The 7,644-nt window shown below is 52.8% G+C and overlaps 1 protein-coding gene across 2 annotated transcripts in view; it reads right to left on the bottom strand.

Annotated features, from left to right (window-relative positions):
• Window positions 1-7,396, bottom strand: part of Plch2 (phospholipase C, eta 2) — an 80,977-nt gene extending 73,581 nt beyond the window's left edge. Inside the window, exon 1 of one of the 2 annotated variants that reach the window (XM_011250270.1) lies at window positions 7,294-7,396. The gene's annotated coding sequence lies outside the window, so the exon portion shown is untranslated. Of the gene's footprint in view, window positions 165-7,293 lie in introns of those variants that run through there. The other variant, XM_011250271.3, reaches the window with a different exon arrangement.
• Between the last annotated feature and the right edge of the window lie 248 nt (window positions 7,397-7,644).

Here is a 7,644-nt window from a genome sequence, read left to right on the forward strand (position 1 = left end):
GTCCGCTCACACATATAGGGTCTCTCGGGTCCTGCTAAAGTCGATGGGCTGCTGCAGCCCCTCAGTCACCAGCCCACGAGGCTAGCACCAGCTCTACCTCCTATCCCGGCTGGCGCCCTCTGGGAGTCAGCTTCCTGTTGCAGTGGGAGCTGAGCTGTGCCTCAACATGCCTGCTGGAGCGCGGGCCAGGCGTGGGGCTCCACTAGACTGGCATTGTGAAGCCTAATTAGGCAACAGTACCATGCCGGCTGCCTGAGGCCAAGGCGTAGCCCCAGAGGACCATGAGGCTGGCTACTGGCAGGGGCTCCGCTATACCTGGAGCCAGGACTCCTCCCACCTGCCCACCCCTGCCCTGTTCCCTATGTCTACCCTCCATATCACCCCTTCCCCCCAGCCAGGCAGGCCCATCAGCTCTGGAGGCAATAGGGTAGGCAGGGAACCGGGGCTGGAAGGATTCTCGGCTGATCTTGTTGCAGGACTTATCCTGACGAGGCTGTTCCACCTCACACTGGCCACAGGACCAGGCTAACCCTCAGGCCAAGGCCCCTAGGCTAAGGGTAGAATACTTTCCACATCAGGTCCCTGGCCTCTGCTGAGACCCTGGCCTGGATGCCACCCTCAATCCCTTGGGAAATGCCTGCTGCCATGGGTGCTCATTGGTGACCTCATGGAGGGCCAGGCTGCATACAAAGAAGTCTACACAACCTCCTCCCTGCTTAGTCAAGAGTGCAAGTCCAAGCCCCTAAGGCTGTCCAGTACCTAGGGCATAATATCCACTCGGGCTGGCAGATCTTCCTCTGTGAAGTGACCAATCTCTGTTTCCAGAGCCTCCGAGTAGCTCCCACTTAGCAGACTTTCTCAGTACCAGGCTCCCACGTCTGGGAGCATCCAGAGAACCTGCTCAGGGCAGCTCCCTGTCTTCTGGGATTGCTGGCTGCTTCTATTTCTGATGCCTATGGTGACCCTTGAGAGTCTTGAACAGTGCTGGCCTGCCTGCGGATGTGAGGAAGGCCCACCACAAGCCCCAGCCTGCCCTCTGCATCCTCCACCTTGGGCCTCCCACCTGTGTCAGAGCCCAAGGAATGGAGCGACCACACCCCTGCCGTGCACACTGGCTCAGGAAGCTCTTGTGGGGGAACAGGGATGCTCTTCCCCCAAAACATCTCTGAGCTGGGACTGAGACGTCTCTGAGATGCCAGAATGCATCTTTCCAGAACACTAGACATCTTTCCAGCTTCCTAAAGGGGAAACTCAAGCCTGCTCCCTCTCTGTGTGGGAAAAGACCCTGAGGGAGAAAGAACTCTCGTCTGCTCCTGCCCAGCACCTAGTTCACCATGTTCCTGCTGCCCCAACCCCTCCAAGTCTGACCATCTCCAGTTCCTAGACAGTAAAATGAGTGTCTACCTGCCCCACCCACCCCAGCCTCCCTCCTAACCTCAGCCCTAATAGCCAGCACCCCTGCTACAGCAACTCAAAGGCACAGTGTCTGCTCAGGTAAAACCCTTGACCCCCACTCTTACCCAGACCCCACCCATTCCTGTGCTGTGCTGTCCTGTCTGTATGCTGTTAGGACTGGGAGTTGGTCTCAAGGTGAGGAAACGGTGGCCCAAAAATGCTGGTGTCGAGAGGCAGGTCAGGGCCTCACGGCAGCGCAGGTGAATCTGTAGCTAGGCCCTTTGGGGAGCCACTAATCACCCTGAGCCGTTCCTGCCCTTTCCGGTCTAAGACCTCTCTATGAGTTCCTGCTGCCTACTGCAGGACTCACTGAGTGGAGAGTGCACGAAACTGGGGCTTGCCACAGTAAGGCCACAGGCCCAGGCAAGCTCAGCTCACAACAGAGCCGGTCTAGCCGGCACAGTGATGGCCAGCACAGAGCTCAGCACCCTGCCTCCCTCCTCCCCCCACCCCCAACACACACACACACCCTCAAGCGTTTGGGAAGGGGGAAGGTTCAGGAGTTGGCTTTACACACGGGAGCAGTGTCTTCCTTGCTCAGTACAGCTCCAGAGGCAGAGGGGTACACTCGTCAGGGAAGCAGGTCCCAGGAGGTTAGGTCACCGGGATGAACATTTTATAGCAGCTCTGGGAACAGGTCCTCTGCAGGAGGGAAGCCCAAGGTTCCATGGGAATGTATTCATTGCAGCCCTGGTAAGGGCGTACATAGGGTATTGGAAGCAAGAAGAATGGGGAGCATTTTGAAAAGGGGTCAATCTTGAGGGCACAGTTTTGAGTAAACACAGCTTGGAACCAAGTGTGCCATAGGTGCCAGCTACAGAGCGCTGCATCACAAAAGCCTGGGGTCCCCAGAATCTTTAGGAACCCAAGATCCCGATAAGCCTATTAAGAGTGTCCTTTACCCTGTAATGAGATTGGTACGAATGTCGGTGGCACTGTGTGCTTCGCCATCTTGAACTCACAACGTACACAAGTAGCTATTTCCCTTAGAAGATATCTGATGCAGCAGGATTGAGGGCTTATACCAAATCTCAACCATGGACTCCCACTGGGCAAAGGGGGGTGGGGTGTCCCAGAAAAGGATGGAGCTCTGAGATAAAGTACTGTGCTTCTTGGAACATTGCTGTATCTGAAAGGCAGCTGGCAGGTGAGCCAGGGCTCAACAGTGGGGGCATCTGACAGATGTTTTCTCAAAAGAGAAGTAAGGGCTTGAAACAGACCTGAGCGGAGCAATTAAGGTCAGCCTGGGCAACACAGCAGAACCGCATCGCAAATTAAAGAACAAAGTAAGCTTGCCACTCAAAAAATGGAATCCGCAGGCTCTCTCACCAATAATAGAATTCAAAATTAAGTGAAAATTAGCCCTTTGTACAACCTGTATCTACTGCTGTGAGCCAGTCAGCGCCCCCAAACACCACTAGGGCAGCAGCGACACTATCATAACATCATGAAATGTGTCAGTAGTGGGGGAAATCTCCATAATTCAGGGAGCTGGAATCTGCCGGGGGACCAGACATACATTCCGACACACGCATGGAAAAAGGCCCATTCAACATACAGGACGCCAAGGCGGGTCAGTGTAGTGACACAGCCCCATCCCCCATGTGCCTCAGCTCCACACTGCAGCCCCACCATTAAGAAGCCATGGAGTATTCTGAGCACAGCATCCAGGCAGAACACCCACAGTTATGAGAGAGGAAGTATATCTCTGTGAGGCCAGGATTCTTTAGCTCTGTCAACCAAAACAACACTTTGTGACAGATGGGTTGGAGAAGCAGATAGGCAGATCCAGCCGTCCTTCATATGACAGACAGTGGTGAGATTTACAAAGCTGCAAAACATGTCACTCTTTTGGCGTTTTGTGGTTTTTTGTTTTTGTTTTTGCCTTTTTATGCAGATCAGATTGGCCTCCAACCTGTAAATGTGTGCCTGTCTTTGCCTCCCCCTGACCCCTAAGTGCTGGGATTAAAGGAGTGTGCCACCATGCTTGACCACTTTGGGGTGTGTGTGGGGGGGTTGTGTTGGAATATTGGCACACATGTACCAATGTATGCATGTATATATATATATGGGGTGTGTGTGTGTGTGGTTTGTATCAAATGGCAGAACTAGAATATACTGGCCAATATTTAGCAATAAGTCCCAGGAAGTGTGACATCTGACCATTTCCATGATGGAAATATTTCTTCCGGAGTTGATTTCAAGTTACTGATGGTGCCATCACTGGGCATGGGGTTGGGAGAGACAGACGTGTTGTAGCGTCCCCACTACATTAGACACCATCAAATCCCATCTAGACAAGAGCAGAGATAACAGCAGGGTGTAATTAGGAAGTGATATGCTTTAAGTGTTTATTACCTTTGTGTTTTATGTAATTTATATGTCTTACATATGTAATTAGTTTAATTTGATTTTAATAATGGCTGTGTTCAACATCCGGCTCACAGAGTTACTGGAGATTTAAGAGCTGACTCGTACAAGCTGGTCCTCGCAGACTCCAACACACTCCTAGACATAAACCCTTCGAAGCAAATGCTCTTTGGGGTCCCTAGCAATTAATGAAAAGGAGCCCGAAGATGAAAACCTTTGTACCCCGATAATATTTATGTAAAATAGTCACAACAGAATAATACCTTGGATTTTGGAAAGACAAAACAAAACAAAAGATGCCTACTCAAGGCTGGCTCTTCAGACAGGTCCTGGGGGAAGAGGGCAGGGCACCAATGTGCTAAACAGCTACAGTACTCAATCTACTGACCTCAATCAGTCAGGAGAGGAGCCCGGGTAGTGCTTTGATAGCTCCCACATTCCTCCTACCTGCAGAGCGAAGAACAGACTTGGAGAGGTGCAGTCCCTGAGTCAGAGCTCAGCCTGAAGCCTTCCCTGTGTGGCTAAGAAAATCCCAGGTTTTCCCATCTTTAAAGTAAGGTGCAGAACATGCCTTCCACGGGAGGTCACAGGTAGTGTCCTCTCTCCTTGGGATGCAATGAAGCCAGGCCTAATGACTGACAGAGCCTTTCCATGAAGTCACACTCTGGAATCTCATTCAGGTCCTTCCCTGGCCCTCAGGGCACTTCTTTCTGAATGTGTCAGAAACACAGACAAGGAAGAGGCTATCGTGACCTTGTACGTGTTCTTGAAATAGAAGCCCACGTCTCGGGGGACAAATCCAGTCCCTGGCCCTCTCTCTGCATGGGATGGAGACATAGAGTCATAAACTTAGTGAGCCCTGTCCCCGAGTTGCAAGACAGATCTAAATAAAGCAAGAGCTGAAGGGGCTGTGTTCAGCACTTACAGTCCCTGCTGGACCTTGCCTCCTAGGCTTACTTCCTGGAAGCCTAGATGGAATCCCAAGTGTAGAGTCACGAGGGCAGCAAAGACGGCGGCCAGACCCATCCTGTGTCCTTCTCAGTATCCAGAGACTGCCTGCTCCCACCCTGGAACAATACCTAGGCTCATAGGGAGATGGCAGAAGCTCGGGGGAGGGGGGGAGCATGAAGAAATCTTAGCCATTAACAAATGGAAAATCCCATCTCCCGAGGGGGCTCAGCTGAGACTAAGGGCCACTGGCAGCTGAGTATCTCTGCCCTGGCATCCTTAGGAGCAACTGTTCCAAGGGAGGCAACAACACTCCAGAGCCTACCCTTGGATGCTAATAGCTGATCGTTGGTCTTTCGCCTCTTTGTCAAGACAATGTCTGAAAAGCTCCCCCACCCCCCAGAAAACAGACAGAGCCCCCTTGAGACATACACAATGAGTTACACAGGGGCATGCCTGCCAAGACATGGCAAGTTGATGTTGTAACAGGATCTAAGGACACGGAAAGCCCAGCTTTAGGAAAATCCAGCATGTAGCTCCTAAGAATTAGAGCAATGTTTATTTTACAGAGAATCCTGTGCTGAGCAACAGCTTCTCGGGTCCCTTGACTGCCCATAGGGACACTGCCCATGGGGCCACTGAATACCAGTGGAACTGAGGATCCCTGAAGACTCCATCACGGAATAGCAGGGGTTGACAAGACTAAGTACCATACAGAACTGCTCCGAGAACCGGGAACATTGACAAGGGGCATCAACAGAGACCTGGTCTTTTGGAGGCTGTGACCTCCAAAGCCCTCTTGCTTCAGCCACACTATGGACATAAAGGTCCCAGAGCCACTGAACCCATCTGAGAGGCACAGAGCTCACATTAATAAGCTTTGCCCGTGATTCTGATCTCTAACAGACCCAAGGAGACAGCTTCTGCCTGCATTGGGTCCAAGCCACTCTGCTCTCAGAGGAATCCATGTGGCTAACCTCAACTACACTCTGTGGGCCTAGAGTCTCTTATCTGTCAAGGCCATCACATCCCACAGTGTCTGCCCACCAGCCTTGGCCACTCTTGACTCTCACATCTAAGACCAAGAAAGCCTTCCACAACATCTCTCTGGAAGTTCAGGGATCATCAGAGAACTAAGCTCTCTCTCCCTTGTCCAACCACAAGCCTTCACTCTGCCACCTGGCAGCTTTTTCTGCTTGTCTTGCTTTCTGCACGTGGCAAGCTCTCGGATAGGCCCTGGCTTGGAGCAGAGGTGGACACAGAGGTGTTCTGGATCCCAGCCTTGCCTCCTAGGATCCATGCTGATCATGGCTGCCAGATCTCAGCCTGGTTTTAAGGCTGTTGCTACTCATCCACCATCTCCCAGATGACCCTGAGCCAGGAGGCGACCCACGCTTATTCTCCTGAATGGTATACGACAGTACAGGTAGTTAAACCCCGTCCTCCTGTTTGACAGACAGAGGTGAGGCTTAGGAAACACGAAGACAGAAGCCACACCTGAAGTCCCATTCCCCCCAATGCCTCCTGCTCCAGGTTCTACTCTCTTTATTAGGAGGCTGCGACCGGGTAAGGAAAGTCTCTAAGGCCTCCAACAGCTAGTTACACTGTCCCTAGCCCTGTCCAGGAAGAGCCTAAGAGGCCCTGACCTTCCAAGCCCATCCTGCTCCCAGCCTAGATTCCCTCAGGCCTCACTGGCCAGAGATCATTCTTTAGGGCAGTACATTCTATAGTGTCTTAGAGTGACCAGCCCTCCCAGTCTCCATCCTACAGGCAGGGGCTGCTAGAAAGCCAGCCTGTATCCGGGCTGTTACAACTTGTCTATGTGCCTGTGTCCTCCAGGACAAAGGCCCCCTTCCTCCTCTGGAAAAGCCTTCCCAGATCTCCACTCCCTGGGGACCTTTGTGTCAGTCCCTTATTATTTGGCACAGTTCAGGATGATGGTCACAGTGTGAAGACCCCTCCCTTTCACCACCAGTAAGGTCTTGCTGCCCAATGCTAGACCACCCATTCCATCAGCAGACAAAGAGCTGTACGTGAGTGAGTGGGACCAAACAGACCTGGGTTCAATCCTACGCCGACCTCTAGCCTGAGCTAAGGACCTGGTTCCTTCGTCCCCAGCCCCAGGGATCTATTTCAGTCCCAGCTCCAAGCTCTGGGAATGGAGAAAGGCCTCACACTGGCTCAGTACTTGGAATCCAAATTTTCTTTTTTCTTTTTTTCTTTGGTCTCCAGGCCCAGCACAGAGACACAGCACAACACCTCCTACTCTGGGTCCTGGCTAAGGGCAGTATCCCAGCCACCTGCCTGTGCCCCCAGAACTGCTCAGGGTCCCTTCCCAGGGCACACAGCCTTCAAAAGGGGCTTAGCTTCCTGCCCCAGCCCTACCCTCACTAGCAAGCCTACAGTGGAAGAGGGGCGACTCCCAGAGATCTCTGCTTACCTGACAGAGCCTCCCAGGCTCCATTCTGGGGCCTCACACTCTCTCCCAGAACCCCCACCCCTTCTTGGTGCCCACAGTACCTCCAGGGCTCCAATCTGCAGCAACCAGAGCAGCTGGCTGTAGGGTGCTCTGAGCTTCCAGCCTGCCTGCCCTGGGTGGAGGAACCTGTTTTCCAGGTTTGTGGCTCCTGTAGAGGGGCCTCCTGCCTAGGGCAGGCCCCACCCTAACAGTCAAGTCCCTGTGTGTGAGCTCCTCCTGGGCGGGTCATTGCCCAGTCCCTCTGTCTCTCCCCAGTTAAAGGGTGCAATGAAAAACTTAAGGAAGCCTAGCACTTCATGCCCCGGGTGGTGGGGCAGGCCTCCCAGAACCCGAGGCTGCAGTCCTCTCCCCATTCCTGCAGAGAAAGCATTGCCTTGTCCCTCCTCAGGTTC

Source organism: Mus musculus, chromosome 4 (genome assembly GCF_000001635.26).
Source record: "Mus musculus strain C57BL/6J chromosome 4, GRCm38.p6 C57BL/6J".
Classification (NCBI taxonomy): domain Eukaryota; kingdom Metazoa; phylum Chordata; class Mammalia; order Rodentia; family Muridae; genus Mus; species Mus musculus.